Raw genomic sequence first — 20,174 nt, 5'->3', positions numbered from 1 at the left:
TCTAAAATTTTGAACTGAAATTGAGTTTACCGGTAGACACTAAAACGCTGACAAATAAAGTTTCAAATCACTTTGCCAAAAAGTACAGTCTGGAATCTCTGTTATTTGGGAACTAAAAAGGGATAACGCATATTCAGGGTTCCGAATAGACACAGAGATCTATCAGCGGGTGAGGGGAGGATGGTTGGCGGGGTTGTGTGACCCGAATCAATCCACCCACTCGATGCAATGCACCCCGGAACCCAATCCACCCCCTCCCCGAATCAATCCACTCCCCAAATGAGTCCACTCTCCTTGACCCAATCCCCCCCTCCCCCCTACCCAATGCCCCTTCCCAATTTCCCATACTCCTTTACCTTCTCCCAGGCTTCTCAAAGTGGCTGGAACCTTTACCATACCTGCTTTATGGAAGCTGGTGTCACAAAAAAATGCTTCAGTCCCACGGGAAGAACTCCAGAGCTGCTGCTGCATTTTTCTGACCAGGCCTGAGTTGGAAGCTAGGACGGGAAATGTGCAGCTCCTGCCTGAGGGAAGTAAAAAGAAGTGGAGTAGGAACCTGACTATGACTGCCACGGTCCTGAAGCTTTGGACCAATTTGTTTTGTTTCTTTTTTTCTAAATTTAAAGTACCTAATTCATTTTTTTCCAATTAAGGGGCAACTTAGCGTGGCCAATCCACCTACCCTGCACATCTTTTTGGGTTGTGGGGGGTGGGACCCACGCAGATACGGGGAGAATGTGCAAACTCCACACGGACAGTGACCCAGGGCTGGGATCTAAACTGGGTCTTTGATGCCGTGACCGATTTATTTTGGTCTCCTTCATATGTCTGTGTCATAGAGACATTTCAAGGGAGTTTGTGCTCTTTCCTTTAATTTAAAAAAAAAATCACTACTTATTTGCAGCCTGATTTCTTTTTTCTTAACATTGGACCCTGTTTGAAACTATAGGGTTGAATGATGAGGGCAAACAAATCCATTAACATGATTTTAACTGTGTTCCACAGTTCAATTACTTTGGCCCGTGCCAATTAAATTGAACACTAATGGAACTATTGATGTCCTTTCAAACTGACATTTTGACAAAGGTCAAAGTAATGTCATCACACAGACCAGCTAATTAATCTAACCGTTTATTATAATAAAGTTGAAATCCTCACTTTCCTTTTTCATTGAGTGGCCCACGCTTCGCAGAGTTTAAAGATCCCACATTCAGTGAGTTTTTAAACATTTTATTTTAAATTTTTTAAAAAATCAATTTGATTCAGGTACAACACTGAAATCTAGGCCACATTTTCTTTCAGAAAAATCTTTGGAGTGGTCAATCAGCCATGTGAGCGTGACCGGAGCCGCCGGTGATTGGTTGACGACAATGTGCGGCCTGTTGTCCAATATCATTGGGTAACAACTTTAAAACTAAATGAATGCAGAAAATTACTATAAGTTTTAATTATTTAATAGAATCAGCTCCTGTGTTGCACCTTTTAAATCAGATAATTAAAGCAACTCACTCCAATTACATGATTTTATCTAAATAATCCATCCCATCCACCTACCCCATCAGTTTCAGTGCTTTAGCACATTTGACCCTTTTATGGTTAATTGGTTTCTGGTGCATTCAATCCTTAATGTCTCTGATACAGCATTATTGATCAGAAGCAAATGTTTTAGGTCAGTGTCACACTCTGGCATGGATGAATCAATCGTGTGGGGCATTGATGCTAATCCTGTGAATAAATTTAAATTCAAAAGTACAGCTTGACGAAAGGCAAATTAAACTTGGTGATCTCATTTGCTGAGGAATGATTGTGCAAGATTATCGCGATTAAACCAAAACTATTCATTACTTTGTCGCATCTTAAAAATTCACGCTTCAGATGAATAGTGGTTCTGATTTTGAGACTTATGAAGATGTTTATCCTGGAATTTAATTAAGTTGTTTCATTTCTTAATCCCAGTTAATTAGTAGCAGAGCGATACTGTGTCAGTCTGATTTATATATTATTCTCTTTTGATTGAAGTGCCAAATTCAATAACCAAGAATAATTCAAGAACATAATGAATTCTGACTCTCTACAACACTGAGCAGCCCACAGGTATGTCCTGGGAGGGGGGCCAGCAGTAGTGGGGGTGGGCAGGGGGGAATGTGGCAGGGAATGTTTAATTTGGCAGGAGCCAGTGGTTTTTTTGAGGAGCCAGGGGCAGCATTTCTTCAGGGCATTTTTTGACCATTTACTTTAAGGATTGTTGGTTCGACTCTCAACAGCCTTGGGTGTGCTGATCGAGCACAAGCTCTGTCCATTTGAACACAAATTTTCTATTGAGGTCTTTATAATGTTTATTGTCACAAGTAGGCTTACATTAACACTGCAATGAAGTTACTGTGAAAAGCCCTTGGCGCCACATTCCGGCGCCTGTTCGGGTACACAGAGGGAGAATTCAAAATGTCCAGATGGCCTAACAACACATTTCTCGGGACTTGTGGGAGGAAACCGGAGCACCCGGAGGAAACCCACACAGACACAGGGAGAACGTGCAGACTCCACACAGACAGTGACCCAAGCCAGGAACGGAACCTGGGACCCTGGAGCTGTGAAGCAACAGTGCTATCCACTGTGCTACTGTGCTGCCCATATGCACCCTGCTTTAGGTCTTCAATTGGGATACCCAAGGCACACAGTTCCTGTTTGTGGAAGGCACCCATGTTCCCTAAGTAGCTTCCAATGCTGCAGCACATCACAGTCCAAAATCTGTTCCTCTGCATTCCCTTCGGAGCTGAAACAATTGGGCGAACAATGTTGAATTTCTCCTCCAAAAGCTTAATGAGCTTAAATTCTTGCAAATGTCCATGTATAGTTTTCAGAATAAGGAGCAAATTACCTGCCCATCTTTCTGTTACATTCACCAGAGGTCACATCAATATCCTTCCTTTGCACTCCTTCCTTAATACTGTGTAATTGCAATGGCATTATCGATTAAACTTAATTTTAATCAAGATGTGGAGTTCTGCATATTTATCCAGTCAGATTATTCACACTAACTTGAAAATAGGGCAACGGAGATGCAAAATCAATTTGAAGAGTAAATAGCAGGATGCAAGTTGCATAACATTAAATAATATGAATTTTTTTCTGCTTAATATAAAGTGTTGACTGTTGAATATTGTATTATGCCTCTAATTAAATCTGTAAATTATAGAATCCTACAGCACATAAGGAAGTCATTGTGCCTGTAGTGGTTCTTTGAATCAACCATCCAATCCTTCCCACTTCTCTGCTCATTCCCCACAGGCCTGCAATTTTTAATGTTTCAAGGATACACCAAATCTTCTTTCTTAAAAAGATTCTGGGGTCGATTCTCTGGCCGGGTTGTGCTCGGCGCTGATCCCGCTGTGTCAGGAGACGAGCAGGAGAGTCCCAAAACGGGAGTCGCCCTGTGCGCCAAACAGTTGGCCATTCTCCCAGCTTGCGCCAGCTGCCGTGATCAGGATCTCTCTCAGAAAGGCAGAGAACCCTGATCACAGCTCATTTCATTCATTTTGATCTTATTAGCGAGATTGAAGTAGAATGCAGTGGCAGACTGGGAGTCCCCCACCACCCACCGTGCTCCTCCAGCGGGAGACCACGCGAACATTGTTCAGTATTGCTCTACAAAAGCGGGGATCAGGTGCTATGGACTCCGAGGGGGGAGCAAGTAGGTGAGTAACCCTTTCCACTTAACTCTCAGCACCAGAAGTGCATAGTAGCTGCTGGACAGGTGCTGTAGGGGTCCTTGAAGGGTTATGGATGTTGCAGGGCTGGAGGGGATCATGTCGGGGCTTGCCCCTGAGCTGGGGGCTGGGGGGACATTTGTGTATGTAAAGTATTGAAGCCACCTTTGTTCCTTGTGAACACCCACAACAGGGCAAACCCCAGCTGTAGTCTGTCTCTCCTACAAAACTCTCAAAGGACAGAGCCATGTTGCAGCTTCTCTTGAAAGTCGATTACATCCCCCTTGAAGTTTCCCCTTTGTTCTTTCTTGTTTAACATCCATTTCACCCCTCACGTATTGTGACAAGATTCTAGATTGATAGCTGAAGGCTATCTCGCAGGAGGGATTAGCCTGGTTAATTGTGTTACGGGAGGCGGCGGTGTCGTGGTGTTGTCACTGGACTGGTTAACCAGAGACCCAGAGTAATGCTCTGGGGACCCAGGTTCAAATCCCGCCACTGCAGATGGTGAAATCTGGAATTCACAGTCTAATGATGACCATGAAACCATTGTCGATTGTTGTAAAAACCCAAATGGTTCACTAGTGTCCTTCTGGGAAGGAAAACTGCCTGGTCTGGACTACATGTGACTCTAGATCCACAGCAATGTGGTAGACTCTTAACTGCCCCCTCCCCCCAAGGGCATTTAGGGATGGGCAATAAATTCTGGCACAGCCTGCAACTCCCACATTCCATGAGCAAGTTAAAAATAACTTGACGGTTCATGAACTCTGAAGAGCCTCCTCGAAAGAGCATGCATCCTGCCTGAGAGAATTCTTCCAGACTGATATCATGATGGCCAAAGGTTAACTATCTGGATGAGTGGAAGAGAGCTGAGCACAATTTCCCTGATGTTGCTGTCAGTGACCTGAGGTCTCGGAGCTCATGATCTGGTTGATAGTGAATGTGGAGAGTGATGGTTACCAGTACAAGTGGCTCGCTGAATGACGCTGTGAGGCAGAAGATGGAATAGTCATGTTAAGAGCAAGGGAAGGTTGGTATTTGTGGCGTCTGTCTCTTCAAAAAGGGTCACCTCATTTGAGGAACTAATGGGAACCGAGAGCGAGGGAAAACCCCAGAGGGTGGGGTCTTCTTTTGGGCAGAATACATCGAGCAGTCATATAGTAAGCATGCACGAACGAGGAGCTATGCTCCAAGGCAGCTTAGAGCTGCAAATCTCGTGTACCAAGTTTCTCTTTATTAATAAATACCTTCTTGTTCCTAACAAAGTCTGAAGCCTTTTGATAATGCCAGATGTGTGCCACAATACATGACAGGTTGCAACATGAACCCACGTTGGCCTTGAAGGCACATGGCAACCTCTGGCTACCCAGGTGCATTGATTGTGATGGCATGATAGCAATAAGATCTCAGGTTGTCCAAGGTTGGGTATCGATCATGCAAGTTGTATCTTCCTTCGAGGACTCAGTTAGATCTTGTGCCATCCCAAGCTCAGCAAAGTCAAACTACTCCAACTATGAGGCTATCATCATTATGTTTCAGAACTCTCAGCTGCATCACCCTCCAGGTCTGGGTCAGGGGTAGACTCCCTCAATGACAAGGTCTGAGGGTTGTGGGCCAAGCAATTTACATGGTAGCCGAGGGCACTGGGCACAGTGATGGGCGGTTAGCTTCCAGGATCATGCGGACTCGGGGTTGTGGGGTGGTGAGCATGGGGTTTGGTGTTCAAGGTCCTGTGATCCATGATCTTATTGACTGTCAGCCTATCTCCTTCTCCACATCCTATCACATTAAAAATGAATTTTGGGATCAAGTCAGCTGAGATAGAATTTACAGTGCAGAAGGAGGCCATTTGGCCCATCGAGTCTGCACCAGCCCTTGGTTATAAAGACCCTATCTGAACCCACACCGCCACCCTCTCCCTGTAACCCAGTAACCCCATCAAACTTTCTTTGGACACTAAGGGCAATTTAGCATGACCAGTCCACCTAACCTGCACATCTTTGTGACTGCGGGAGGAAACAGGAGCACCCGGAGGAAACCCACGCAGACTCTGGGAGAAAGTGCAAACTCCACACAGACAATGACCCAAGCCGGGAATCGAACCTGGGACCATGGAGCTGTGAAACAACTGTGCTAGCCACTGTGCTACCATGCTGCCTTCAGTAGCTATTGTCCTAACAGTCGTAGCTGAGGTGAGAAGATGTTGTCAATTGCATCAATACCAATGCAGGTTGGAGTCTGCACCACAGCGACAGGGGCGGCCGCTTAGTCTCAAGACCCAGCTGCCTATAAGGCTGAGGAAGGGGACAGAAAGATACACTGGCGATGATCTAGGGGCATAGGGCTCAATGATCCTTTAATGACACCATATGCCACAGAATACTGCATCTCACCAGGGAGACAGAGCACCCTGTGGAGGAGGAGGGAACCTACTCCTGGTGGCCATGAAGGTCACAGCAGCCCTCAATTTCTATGCAACTGTGTTATCCAGGACTCGAACGGGGACTTGGCTGGCGTCTCACAATTGTCAGCCCACAGGCGCATCCAAGAGATCATGGATGCTCTGTATGCTTGGGAGTCTGACGACATTAACTTTAACATGGACCAGGCCCAACAAGATGCCTGGGCCGCAGGATTAATCACCATCATCGGGATGCCCAGCTCCAGTGCACCTTCCAAACCCACGACCACTACTATCTAGAAGGACATGAGCAGCAGATACCTGGTAACTCCACTACCTGGTGGTTTTCCTCCAAGTCACTCCCCACTCTGACTTGGAAATATATTGCAGTTCCTTCGCTGTCACTGGGACAAAATCCTGGAACTCCCTCCCTAACAGCACAGTGGGTGTACTTACACCAGGACTGCAACGGTTCAAGAAGGCACCTCACCACCACCTTCTGAAGGCAACTAGGGCTGGGCAATAATTGCTGACCTAACTAGCAATGCCCACATCCCATAAATGAAGAAAAAAAAGGGGGCCATCGATGGCATGCATGCCACCCTATGAGCAATGGGGCATCAGGGAGTTCCCTTTATTTAAAGGAAGGAAGGGAATGTACAGATCCTGTGCAACCACCCCCTCAAGATCTTGCAAGCCTGCATGATAGTTACATTCTGGGCTCTTGGAGATCTTTGGGGTCTTCGAGGATCACCCCAGGCTGACTGGTTGGCTCATAGGAGGTCATGTTGCCAGGCTAAGGTGAAGTCCAATTACAATGATGCCCACTCTGCAACCCAGCCTGTTATTGAATGGTACATCGGGCTGCTAAACATGCAATTTCGCTGCCTGGACTGCTCTTACACCCGATGGGAATCACCCTGTGCTTCCCCATGCTTCCCACCTTAAATGACACTTAGTCATTTTTTGGGTGTGCTACAATGCCTTGGGCTGGTGTGCAGTCAATTCCAGCCTCACTTTACCCAGAGTGTCAACACAATTGAAAGGAATAAATAATTCTTAGAAAAACACCCAAAGTCTTTGGCCCTTAGCTGCTCGATAACTACAGTCACCAGGTTTGTAAGTTTAAACACAATTAATTTCATTAATAACAGTACGCACACACAGACAGGCAAACACAGAGGGGAGAAGAGGGGTGTAAAAATAATAATGAAAGTAAAAAGATAAGAGTATTTGTTTCAGCTGATGTTTCTAGCGCACCTTTCTTCATTTAGGCTTTCAGTTCGAGGTTTTCCCTGTAGATTCAGACAGATTTTGTGTACAGCTATGCAGCCTTTCTGGAGAATACGCAAAGGAGAGAACGCTTCTTTCCTCTGAGTGTCCAGGACTCTAAATACTTCTCCTGGATCTCTGAAAATTATCCTACTCAGGCAGGACCCAATCACTGCCTGTGGCCAGGCAGAATATGGCTTTTTGGTCAATTCTTCGGCCACTAGCCAAAGAATCGAACCGAGTCCCAACTATCTCTTGGGTGCCGAAAAGTTTGAGTTCTGCTGTCCAAAGCTAGCCCAGTGTACTATGTTGTAACTTTTGAGTTCCTCAGTTCCCCTGCTCGACCTAAAGACATATGTCCATTCAGCATCCGCGGATCAAAATGATAACAGCAAAAATAAAGAAATGGGAAGTAGGGAATCAACAGGAAGGGACCTTACAGGAGGATCACGCCCATGATTTAATCAGCTTCCTCACCCATTGCATTACAGATCATAATTCCATGTTTAAAAAAAATTCTTCTCATCTCCTTTCTGATTCTAGGTGTGCACCCTCTTGTTACTGATTCTCACCCCAATAAACACAAACTATCCATACTCTGCACAATTGTGAATATCTTTATGAACTCTCTCCATAATGTATTCTGCCACAAGGGGGTGAGGGTAAACACACCATCCTTAGACTTCCCACATAGTGAAGTTGCTCCTCCACACCCTCTTGAGAGGGTGAGATCCTTCCTGGAGCCTGCTGCCCTGTATTGGATGCAGTACTCCAGCTGCAGCATAACCAGTGTTTAATAGACATTCAGAAGAGCTTTGTTGCCTTTTTAATTTTATTTATGAAACCAAAATGAGGATCCCGTAAACGTTTATAACTACTTTATCAACTTGCCGTGGCATGTTGATGACATAGGGCAGGATTTTCCATTCCCCCCACACGCATGTTTCTTGGTGGCACGCTGTTCACTGTTCTCTCTTCCTCCCATTTGTCAATGGGATTTCCCATTGAAGCCACTCCATTCTGCTGGGAAACCCGGGGGCGAGGGCACCCTGCCAGCGGGAAAAGAGAACCCCAATGGCTGGAGAGTTCCAGCCACAGTCTATCAGGTTTTTGTCAAAGAGATTAGTGTGCCATGTTCCGCTCATATTGTTGTTATACACTTCTAAGGACAGACCAAGTCTTCCCATTGAGTATCTCCCCTTTTCATCCCCTTTTCCAGAAATTTAGCACAACTTCATTTATTTCTCAGCACCGGCATCCAACAGTATCCAGTCCTTGGTGCAACATTCCTGGAAATGTGAGTTTAATTCCTATTTCAAATTTACATTGCATGTCCAAATTCTTAATTTGCTTTAATATTTGTACAGATGTTGAGCTAGCCTAATTTCACATGGTGGTAAGTGTTTTTCACATTTTTCCAATTAAGGGGCAATTCAGTGTGGCCAATCCACCTACCCTGTACATCTTTGGGTTGTGGGGGTGAGACCCATACAGACACAGGGAGAATGGTCAAACTCCACACAGACTGTGACCCGGGGCCGGGATCTAATCCAGGTCCTTGGCGCCGTGAGGCAGCAGTGCTAACCACTGGGCCACCATGTGGTGAGTTTGATACAAAGGCATTGTAATGATGGAAAGATCTCGGGGGCTGAGGTCACATGGAAGGACCAGCTCAGACTGTGATTTACATTCTGATGGCAATTAAAGCTTCGAACAATAATAATCAGTGAGATTATTCAGCAAAGTACCAAGACAAGAAATACACTAAGTATACTATCTCAACGCATTTAGTTCAATGAAAATAAGAACTACTTGCATTTGTATAGCACTTTTCATGACCTCAGGACTTCCCAAAATAATTTATGGCCAATGAGGTGCTTATGAAATACAATTATTCTTATATTGGAGGAAACGTGTCAAAGGTTGTCGGAAATGGGTGCTGTTTTTGCTACGTATGTACCTAATGCCCTGATTAATCACTGTGTTCTAGAATCCTGACAAGTTTTGTTTCCTCCATGTCAAGGGAAAAAGCAGAAATTTCCCCAAGTATATCAGGAAAATCTCCTGCTTGTTACAGATCTGTTGTGACACCACCATTTTATTATTATAAATTCACCCCGTATAAATTAGTTCTGTTTATTTGTGGCATGCGGTATGTCACAGAAATGCCAAGTTTCTTGTTAGTAATCAATGTCTGTTGTTTCTAATTGCCATCATACATCACCATGTCCCTGCCAATAACATGGCCGTTTTCTCAGCTGACATTATTGTATCATGATGGTATCATGTAGAAAGCTGACAAGTCAAAAACAGCCAACTTTACAACCAGTAATTACACTGAAAGTGGAAGTGGGTGCAATCAGATAACTTAGAATGCAAATATACCAAGTAGAAGGTTGTGGACAAAAGTTATACAGATTCTACTTCATAATTTCAGGGATTTAAGGTTATTGCGTGTATTGTGTTTCATGATGCTAAACCTAACTTGTAAATTTGTTTTGCTGTCATTACTATAATAACTTGAGAACACTCCTTTCTTTCAGAATGCATTGTAAAAGATTAGTTGTACAACTGTTACTCTGGAGGGTGACAAATATGCTGGTACCCAAGTCAAAAAAGGGAGAGTTGTCTGATGTGTTAACTTGCCTGCACTGGTCAGGTCTTTGAACTTTTTGTGACATATGGCTGCAGACCATGTTTGCGAGAGTTGATACTTGGTGTCAGCCACGTCTCTCCACATGGAATAAGTAACCTTTCTAGTCTAGAAACCATTGTTTTGCCCCTTGTCTCAAAACTTCCATGATGAACATGGTTTTGAGGACTAGTCACAAATAATAATATCTTGAGTGGGATTCTCCACCCCGCCAGCCCAGCCTTCTGGCAAGATGGTTTAGGGGCTGGTTTAGCTCACTGGGCTAAATCGCTGGCTTTTAAAGCAGACCAAGCAGGCCAGCAGCAAAGTTCGATTCCTGTACCAGCCTCCCCGGAATGTGGCGATTAGGGGCTTTTCACAGTAACTTCATTGAACCCTACTTGTGACAATAAGCAATTTTCATTTTCATTTCATTTCATTTCAAGATGCATCGCCGCCAGCAGCGGGATCCTCTGTTCCCGTAGCTGGCCAATGTGATTTCCCATCGTGGCCATCCCACACCGTCGGGAAACGCACCCGCATGGTTGAATCCCGCCGATGGAGAATTCCGCAGCTTGTGTTTTAGCAGACAATTAAACCACAATATTTGCTAAAACTGTTTCCTGACATATAACACTCAGAAATGTGCAGGGAACAGTGAACACGCAACATTGAACTATTTCTTTGAGCGGGCCAACACCAATAACTTAATTATATGAGATAAAAAATGAAACCAAATGTAATCGTCTGTGTATCACAGTGGTTAGCACTACGGCTTCACAGTGCCAGGGTCCCAGGTTTGATTCCCGGCGTTGGTCAGAGTGTGTGCGGTGTCTGCACGTTCTCCCCATCTCTGTGTGGGTTTCCTCCGGGCGCTCCGGGTTCCTCCCACAAGCCCCGAAAGACGTGCAATTAAGTAATTTGGACATTCTGAATTCTCCCTCAGTGTACCCAAACAGGCGCTGGAATGTGGTGTCTAGGGGCTTTACACAGTAACGTCATTGCAAGCCTATTTGTGACAATAAAGATTATTATTATTATATGTATTCAGAATAGCCGCTCTCACATTATGGACAGTCAGCTTCATCCAGGTGGGTCTGTTTCAGACAAAGTGTTGCATCTTTCCCTCTGTGGCACACCTCATCCATTGGTTGGTTACCAGCTTCTCCTTCTTGAAGAATGATACAAAAACAGTCATGAAACTTGTCTCAAGCTGGCTGCTGTTTGTTTTATTGAGCCAATACAGATCCTTGAAGCCAAACTCCGCCTTTGTTGAGTTTAAGGTGATTAGTCTAGCACTTAGTCCGTCGAGAGGATAGTCTTTGGTAACATAAAACAGTGTTTGTGTATTGACACAATCTGTGCTCAATCTGTTTAGCGAGGATCACTCTCACCATGGTAGTTCAAACCCCGCAACTTGACAGGGTGGGGCTTGCCACAATTAAGAAATTTGTCAGTGACTTCCTGAGCTGGATTCTCTGTCCCGTTGCGCCAGATTTCTGGTTCAGCACGCCGGCAGAATGCTCCCTTTCGCCTGCTGGTCATTGGGGTTTCCCATTGTGGGGCAGTCCCACGCCGTCGGGAAACGCCCGGGCTGTCGGCAAAACAGAGTATCCTGACAGTGGAGAATCCAGTTATGTTTCCCATTCTTTAATCCATACATTGGCTGTTGGTAGATAAGCTCAGGAAGGGTGCTCCATGCGGGCTGCCAAGATAGAAGGTGGGCAGTAGATGGGTTGAACAGGTCATCATGAAGTGGTAAGTGAGGTGCAGCATGGATGGTTTTAACCAGCTTACGGGTTTTCATCAGTCGATAGATGTTTGGAGGGAGTGATGTTTGCTAGGACAAGGAGGCAGGGGAGGGATGTCGAATGGAGAGTTCCAGTTATGATGTGCATTGTTGCATTTAATTGAGTGTCAACAATGTGTGTGCATTTATGCATGATGATGGTCTTTGCCAGAGAGGGGCATAGTGCTTAGCTGCAGAGTACGATACGGCTGGACATGGGTGTCTTTTCAGAGGCTCAGTGCAGACTCGAAGGGCCGAATGGACTTCTTCTCCACTGAAGGGATTCTATGGTTTAAAAAAAAATAAATTTAGAGTACCCAATCTTTTTTCTTCAATTAAGGTTGTTTCTGGTTTTGATCTTTGCTTTTGTGTTCTTCAGATGTTCCTGGAAGGACAAAGTTCTAATTACACTCACTCCCCAGTATGATTGGTTGGGATCAAGCTTTAGTCCCTGGCCAACCATGTCGAAAGGGCAATTCTTTGTTGGCTCTGGAATCATGGTGTTGGAATAAAATGGATATGGCTTTAGAGGAATTCAGCTTGAGAGACCATGTGCTGCAGTAGTCTGACAACTTTGTGACATCTCCATTCAGAGTGTAGAAGGATAGACCTTGGCTGGCACAACAGATGTTGTTGGCATGGATTAACTTGAGGGACATGGTTGTTGGCAGATCATTTGTATATAGTTTGAACATGGCTGTGGTTGGCACTGAGCTGTGTGGTTGTCCATTAGCCGTATTCTCCTTGCACTTCGATCATGCACAAAGTGTACTCTGAACCATGTGTTGTGAAGGAATGTTTGAACAACTGCCCCAACTGATGCCAATGGTATGATCATTTTATAATCAATGTTATGGATACACAGGTATAGGGCACTGGTTATGGCACTGGTTATAATCAATGTTATGGATACACAGGTATAGGGCACCTTCAGCACATATAAAGAAAGACTGCTGGCTGTTGGTTCGGGAAGGTCTAGGCATATGCAATGTTTGCATTTTGTGACTAAACCTAGTTTCAAGTAAAAAGACTGGTATCTGGTTCTGTACTTCACCATCCAGCTTCTGAATAAATTAACAGTTGACACTCAATTGAGTGAGGCAATCACTTGTCAGGACTGATTTTTTAAATGCTGCACTCTAATTTCCATGTACCCCAACACATTAGTCTAATTTGGTGAGTTTTACACCAATTACTGTTCTGTTGGTGTGCTAATCAACTGATGCAGGACATTCTTGTGCAAAATGCTTCCCATTCGCATTGGCACATCTTTTTCCATTCATGTTGAAACAATGCATGGCATTAAAATTTGGGAGCAAGTATTTTGAACAAACCAAGGAACTGATTTTTAATATAGTAATGCTGGAAACGGTATTTGAGTTGTTTTAGGTTCTTGGGACGGTGGCACAGTTGTTAGCACTGCTGCCTCACAGTGCTAGGGACCCGGGTTCAATTTTGAATTGGGTGACTGTGTGGAGTTTCCACATTCTCCCAGTGTCTGCGTGGGATTCCTCTGGGTTCTCCGGTTCCCTCCCACAGTCCAAAGATGAGCAGACTGTGTGGATTGGCCAAGCTAAATGGCCCCTTAATGTGAACAGATGTGCTGGCTGGGTATGGTTACGGGATGGGGGTGTGGTGTGGACTGGACATGGGTGCTTTTTCAGAGGCTAGGTGTTGACTTGAGGGGCTGAATGGACTTCTTCTGCACCGTAGGGATTCTATGGTTTTTTAAAAAATAAATTTAGTGTACCCAATCTTTTTTTTTTCAATTAAGGAGCAATTTAGCGTGGCCAATCCGCCTGACCTGCACATCTTTGGGGTGTGGGGGTGACACTCATGCAGACACAGGAGAATGTGCAAACTCCACACAGTCAGTGTCCTGGGGCCGACCCTCGGCCCTCAACGCCCTGAGACAGCAGTTGCTAACCACTGCGCCACAGTTTTGGGCCCCATATCTAAGGAAGGATGTGCTGGCCTTGGAAAGGGTCCAGAGGAGGTTCACAAGAATGATCCCTGGAATTAAGAACTTGTCGTATGAGGAATATTTGAGGACTCTGGGTCTGTACTCGTTGGAGCTTAGATGAGAGGGAATCTTATTGAAACTTACAAGATATTGCAAGGCCTGGATAGAGTGGACGTGGAGACGATTTTTCCACTTGTAGGAAAAACTAGAACCAGAGGACACCATCTCAGACTCAAACAGAGATGAGGAGGAATTTCTTCAGCCAGAGGGTGGTGAATCTGTGGAACTCTTTGCTGCAGAAGGCTGTGGAAGCCAATTCACTGAGTGTCTTTCAGATGGAGATAGATAGGTTCTTGATTAATAAGAGGATCAGGGATTATGGGGAGAAGGCAGGAGAATGGGGATGAGAAAATATCAGCCATGATTGAATGCTGGAGTAGACTCAATGGGCCCAGTGGCCTAATTCTGCTCCTATGTCTCATGGTCTTATGGTCTAATGGTGCCGCCCCAGATACTATGGTTCTATGGAAAGCTTGACATATCCAGCTTTGAATTTGGTAACACAAGCCAGACTCAGCAAAGCTAAAGGATTAGACATTGCTTACCAAAAAGTGTACATCATTGTTATAATTTAGTACAAGATCACTTCTGTGCACAGATACATAAGGTTGGGTGGGTTACTGGGTTACGGGGATAGAGTGATGGTGTGGGCTTGGGTAGGGTGCTCTTTCCAAGGGCCAGTGCAGACTCGATTGGCTAAATGGCCTCCCTGTGCACTGTAAATTCTATGATCTATGAATTCTATGAGCTATTTATTATAAACTAATTTCTTTGCAATTTCCCTGTCAACCTTTTTCTCTCTCAACTGTTGGCCAAATTATCTTTTGATTGCCGTGATTGTTCCAGCTTCAGTAGTCAATAGTGACAATTTATCCCTCGACCTTAGCTTTGATGTGGAAAAGAATCTTGTAAAATCCCATTTTGCCTAATCCCAACTTTATGCTTCCTTATTACTGATTCTCTTTTGGTCCTTAGTTATGGCACTTCAGGATAACCATGTGTTGTGAACAAGATTCCTGTCCGGTGATTAAGCCAATGTATGTTTAGCACTGAAAAGTTGCTTTCAGTAACTATTAGATTCTGGCTCCCCAGGATCTTACTTCTTTAAATTATAATTTGCAATGTATCCCGATTTTGCCTTGGTCACTTGCGTTTTATTTTCCATTATTGATAATAAATGGGCAAAAATCTCGCCTGACTTTCCTCCAACTACACTTAACGAGACATGAAAGAAGCACTTCTCTAATTTCCCACTATAATTTCAGCAGAGTATCCGGACTCCTCGTTCAGCAGAGGATCAGAACTCAGCATTCCAGGCTTGCCATCCCAAAGTTGATCAAGAACTGCTTCCTGAGAATATAAACTTGAGCCTTTGGAATACCATGAGGAATACTTCTGATCAGCCAAGACTAGCCTTTTCAGCTTGAAGGCTGTGTTAACATCAAAGTAATCGTTTTCATCACCTTCAGCTTTAATGCTGAGGTGCTACATTTTGTCATCTATTTTCTAGGCCTCGGAGACATGGACTGCGAGCAAACAGGCTATTGATGAGCTGAATGCATTTGAGGTGTGGACATATTGGAGGATGTTGCACATATCCTGCACAGACAGAAAGGCTAATGAGAAAGTGCTGAGAATTGCCGGAGAAGAGAGACTATTATGGCCAATGGGAGAAATATTTTGGTCACATAATTTGAATAGACCGAGACTAATACTGGAAGGGAAGAATGACAGAAAACCTAGGAGAGGGAAGCAGAGAAGGAAATAGATGATGGATACAATGGACCTGATGCAGTTGACCTATGTGCAAAATAAAAAGTCATTCTTCTGGGAAGAAGCTGATACCAATAATCCCCCACCATCACGTAAGCAGAATATCAATGGAAACTGAAGATGTGAAAGTTGTACCTGCAAGTCTTTGAAGTTGTATATTTTCAACCCATTCATTTGAGCTGAGGTGAAAGTGACTGCTCTTGACATACAGGCAACATTTGAGTAAGTGTCTTGAAGTCAATGGGAATCAGCGGGGAAATTGTCCACTGGTTGGAGTCATATTTCGCTCAAAGGAAGACAGTCGTGGTTGTTGGAGGCCAATCAACTCAGTTTCAGGGCATCACTGCAGGAGTTCATCAGGGTAGTGTCATGCGAACAAGGAGCAGGAAGAGGCCATTCAACCCCTTGAGCCTGCACCACCTTTTAATAAGATCATGACTGATATGACAGTAACCTCAAAGATGCATCCTGCTCCTGATAACCTTTTACCCCCAGAATCTATCCACTTCTATCTTGAAATTGTTAAAAGACTTACAGCATCTTCTCAGGAGGAGTTCCAAAGAGTCACCGTCCTCAGAGAGAAAGAATTTTGCCTCATCTCCGTTGCAAATAGGTGACCCCTTAATTTTAAACAGTGAACTCTAATTCTAGATTCTCCAACAAGGGGAAACATCCTCTTCACGTCCACCTTGTCAAAACTCCTCAGGACCTATATATGTTTCAATCAAGTCACCTCTTACTCTTTTTTGAACTTCAGTGGATACAAATCTAGACTGTCCAACCTTTCCTCATAAAGACAATCCACCCATTCCAGGTATTAGTCTGGTAAACCTTCTCTGAATTGCTTCCAATGCATTTAGATTATTCTTTAAATAAGGTGACTAATATTTTACACAGTACTCCAGGTAGCTTCTCACTATTCCTAGGCCCAACCCTCTTCAGCTGCTTCATCAATGAGGTTTTCTCCAAGGTCAGAAATGGGGATGTTTGTGGATGAGTGCGCAATGTTCAGCATAATTTGCAACTCCACTGATACCAAAGCGGTCCATTTCCACATGCAGCAAACTTGGACAACATTCAGGTTTGGGCTGATAAATGGCCAGGAACATTTGTGCCACACGAATGCCAGGCAATAATCATCTCCAACAAGAGAGAATCTAACCATCTCCCCTTGGAATTCAATGACATTACCTCTGGTTTTGTCCCACAAGTCCCGAAAGACATGCTTGTTAGGTGAATTGGGCATTCTGAATTCTCCCTCAGTGTACCCGAACAGGCGCCAGAGTGTGGAGACTAGGGGATTTTCACAGTAACTTCATTGCAGTGTTAATGGAAGAGCTAGAGAAAGCTTTGAGAAATGCAGTAAATAGTCAGCAGTTTCTGACGATCTTTCACCAGCTACAGTAGGCAATCAGAAGAATTGTTCGGGAATTTAAAATATTAATTCACATCTTTAAATATCTACATGGCTGAACTCTTGCATTCCCTGCGATACCTTTTTCTTCTCTTAATCTGCTGTTCTGACCAGTCCCCTCCATTCCACCTTGGCTTTACTTTCTGAGGCAATGGGACCCTGTGTGAGAACCTCTCTGGCCACATCGAGGGCATCTTGAAACCCATCGTACAAGGTACACCCAGCTTCTGTCGCGACACGACGGACTTCCTACAGAAACTCAGCACCCATGGACCAGTTGAACCAGGAACATTCCTCGTCACAATGGATGTCTCGGCACTCTACACCAGCATCCCCCATGACGACGGCATTGCTGCAACAGCCTCAGTCCTCAACACCGACAACTGCCAATCTCCAGACGCAATTCTGCAACTCATCCGCTTCATTCTAGACCACAACGTCTTCACCTTCGACAACAAATTCTTCATCCAGACGCACGGAACAGCCATGGGGACCAAATTTGCACCTCAATATGCCAACATCTTCATGCACAAGTTTGAACAGGACTTCCTCACCACACAGGACTTTCAACCGATGCTATACACCAGATACATCGATGACATTTTTTTCCTTTGGACCCACGGCGAGACATCACTGAAACGACTACACGATGACATCAATAAGTTCCATCCCACCATCAAACTCACCATGGACTATTCTCCAAATTCAGTTCCATTCTTGGACACACTCGTCTCCATCAAGGACGGTCACCTCAGCACCTCGCTTTACCGCAAGCCCACAGATAATCTCACGATGCTCCACTTCTCCAGCTTTCACCCGAAACACATTAAAGAAGCCATCCCCTATGGACAAGCCCTCCGTATACCCAGGATCTGCTCAGACAAGGAGGAGCGCAACAGACACCTACAGATGCTGAAAGATGCCCTCGTACGAACGGGATATGGCGCTCGACTCATTGATCGACAGTTCCACCGCGCCACAGCAAAAAACCGCACCGACCTCCTCAGAAGACAAACACGGGCCACCACTGACAGAGTACCCTTCGTCGTCCAGTACTTTCCTGGGGCGGAGAAACTACGACATCTTCTTCGCAGCCTCCAACACATCATCAGCGAGGATGGACATCTTGCCAAGGTCATCCCCACACCCCCACTACTGGCCTTCAAACAACCGCGCAACCTCAAACAAACCATTGTTTGCAGCAAATTACCCAGCCTTCAGAACAGCAACCACAACACCACAAAACCCTGCCAGGGTAATCTCTGCAAGACATGCCAGATCATCGACATGGACACCACCATTACACGTGGAAACACCACCCACCAGGTACGCGGCGCATACTCGTGCGACTCGACCAATGTAGTCTACCTCATACGCTGCAGGAAAGGATGTCCCGAAGCGTGGTACATTGGCGAGACCATGCAGACACTGCGACAACGAATAAACGGGCATCGTGCGACTATCAACAGGCAGGACTGTTCCCTTCCAGTTGGGGAACACTTCAGCAGTCAAGGACATTCAGCCTCTGATCTCCGGGTCAGCATTCTACAAGGAGGCCTTCAGGAGACGCGACAACGCAAAATTGCTGAGCAAAAACTTATAGCTAAGTTCTGCACGCATGAATGCGGACTCAACCGGGATCTGGGATTCATGTCGCATTACATTCGGCCCCCACCAACAAGCCTGGACTTGCAGAGGCCTACCGACTGAACTGGCTTGGGACAATTCACACCTCTTTAACCTGGAGTTACCTCTCTCTCTGTATCTTTGATGATTTGATTGCCTGCAGGTGCTCGCATTCCGGGGCATCTCTGACTGTGTCTATATAAACATTTCTGGAACAAGCCTTTCCATTCACCTGAAGAAGGAGCCGTGCTCCGAAAGCTCGTGTTTGAAACAAACCTGTTGGACTTTAACCTGGTGTTGTAAGACTTCTTACTGTGCTCACCCCAGTCCAACGCCGGCATCTCCACATCATGGCTACCATTGACACCGCAAACTGCCGGCTCAAAGTGGAGAGGATCTCCAGGAAGATCGCGCATATAGACACTGACATTCAGTTTCTACAAAGATGCAAAAAAGCAGACAAGATCCCGAAAGGACTACAGATCAAAAACCCACTCAAGTCGACTTACAACACAGACTACGCTGAAAGACTCTGTCACCGCACCTCTGTCACACTCCTCAAACACCTCGTACACCAACTCTACAGCAGTCGACGCAACCTGGAAACCAAGAGAGAGGCCATATTCTCAACTTGCGCTCAGGACACAGCAGACCAGCTGCGGAACACCGCCAAACAGATGAGACAGCAATACTATGCCACCTACATGCACACCAAGAACAGGAAGCTTGAGAAACTTGGCATCACCACCAGCAGCAATCAAGCTTCTCCCGGTACAACAGTCGAAAACAATACAGGGAAATCCATTGTCAACTTGTCAGACTACACCCTTCAACCAGACGAAATCGAAGTCCTCAGCAGAGGGCTCAATTTCTGCACCACCACCAAAATGGACCCCAAAAGTCTCGCGGCAGATACGGAGGAATTCATCAGGCGAATGAGGCTCCGGGAATTCTTCCACAGACCCCAAGAGGCCGACAGCGAACCCAGGGACACGACCAATGAACCGGAACAGCAGACCGCGAGATCTGCAGTGCAGCAACCGAAAAGGAAAGAGTCAAATTGGACCCCTCCGGAAGGCCGCTGCCCTAGACTCGACATGTATGCTCAAGCCGTCAGAAGTCGTGTCAATGCCAGATTCATCACTCGCAATCACAAGGCAGCCTCAAACGTCACCCAAGCACAACGCAACGCCATCCGCACTCTCAAGACCAACCGCAACATCGTCATCAAACCAGCAGACAAAGGAGGGGCCACCGTCATACTGAACAGAACAGACTACTGCAAAGAAGTATACCGACAACTCGACAACCAGGAACACTACAGGCAGTTACCCGCAGATCCAACCAAGGAACACATCCGCCAACTCAGCAGACTGATCAAGACCTTAGATCCAGACCTTCAGAACACCCTACGTGCTCTCATCCCACGTAATCCCCGCATTGGAGATCTCTACTGCCTCCCGAAAATACACAAGGCCAACACACCAGGCCGTCCTATCGTTTCAGGCAATGGGACCCTGTGTGAGAACCTCTC

This window comes from Scyliorhinus canicula, chromosome 2 (genome assembly GCF_902713615.1).
Source record: "Scyliorhinus canicula chromosome 2, sScyCan1.1, whole genome shotgun sequence".
Classification (NCBI taxonomy): domain Eukaryota; kingdom Metazoa; phylum Chordata; class Chondrichthyes; order Carcharhiniformes; family Scyliorhinidae; genus Scyliorhinus; species Scyliorhinus canicula.
This window is presented reverse-complemented; position numbering follows the sequence as displayed.